At 47.6% G+C, this 1,270-nt stretch overlaps 1 protein-coding gene across 1 annotated transcript in view; it reads left to right on the top strand.

Annotated features, from left to right (window-relative positions):
- LOC101661491 (vomeronasal type-2 receptor 116-like) overlaps window positions 1-1,270 on the top strand; it is a 23,079-nt gene that overhangs the window by 1,453 nt on the left and 20,356 nt on the right. The window lies entirely within an intron of this gene.

A 1,270-nucleotide genomic window follows, 5' to 3' on the forward strand; every position in this document is an offset into this window, starting at 1 on the left:
ATAAAGATTGATAGCCTCGGACACCCGGTATAGGGTCGCTATGGGTGGGACTTAGGAGCCCTAGTGCCTAGCTATTAAGCCTGGGCCGTTAACCACCAGCTGCACCGTGGGAGAAAGGCAACACTTTCTACTCCTGTGAAGAGTGACAGCCTTGGAAACCAACAAGAGGCAATTGTACCCCATCCTAGCGGGTCGCTGAGTCAGAATTGGGTTGGATGCAACTGGATGGCTGTGGGTTTTGGAGGGTTCCATAATAGATCGCTAAGGAGCTCTGGTGGCATAGTGGTTACACTTTGGGCTGCTAACGGTAAGGTCTATAGTTCGAAACCTCCAGTAGCTCTGCAAGAGAAAGACTAGGCTTTCTACTCCCATGAACAGGTGTAGTCATGGAAATCCACAGGGACAGTTCTACCTGACCTAGCGTCGCTCTGAGCCGGCATCAAATTGGTGCAGGGAATTGTTTGTTTTCATAGAACCCCGGTGGCACAGGTTGGACTGCTAACTGCAAGGTCAGCAGTTTGAAACCACCAGTCCCTTAACGGGAGAAAGACAGGGCTTTCTACTCCTATAAAGAGTTCCAGTCTCGGGAAACCCACAGGGGCTGCCATGAGTCAACATCTACTGGATGGCAGTGTCTTTGATTTGGTTTGGGAGCCGCCAAATAAACTGATGCCAGTTGATTGCAGGCAAGGCATACGACAGCCTTCAAGCAGTCGTGTTAACCTTAGCCAAGGGCCGATCTGTATTTCGCCTTCTTCTGTGCATTGTGATGGCAGCTGTCACCCTGTCTTTGATGTCTTGGGGAGCCCTGGCGGTGTTGCTGTTGCATGTTGGGCTAACTGCTTGGTCAGCAGTTCAAAACCACTACGCAGTTGGGGCTTTCTACTCCTGTAAATAGTTACAGCTTTGTAAACTCACAAAGATACTTCTACCCTGACCTGTAGAGTTGTTATGAGTTGGCATCAACTCTTGGAAGTGAATTTGGGGGGAGGGCGAGGGGTGATGTCTGATAATGAGATGCAATTTCAGGGAAAATTCACTAACACTAAAAGAAAAATTAAGATCCTTCTGTATATGTCTTAATTCACATTGTTTTACCTCTCTGGTGTCTAAAGTCCATGGCAGTGGCCACCCAGAGCTCACAGACAAAATTCACGATTACAGGGTTGATAAGAAAGTTCACAAGTTGTAATGCCAGTGAGACAGCCTCAAGGTTGTTTATCAGAACAAGTTACAAAGTTCTATCAAGTCTGCTAATAAAAGCCCAGTG

Source organism: Echinops telfairi, unplaced genomic scaffold (assembly GCF_000313985.2).
Source record: "Echinops telfairi isolate 266 unplaced genomic scaffold, ASM31398v2 ScPeMD7_7459;HRSCAF=8497, whole genome shotgun sequence".
Taxonomy (NCBI): Eukaryota; Metazoa; Chordata; class Mammalia; order Afrosoricida; family Tenrecidae; genus Echinops; species Echinops telfairi.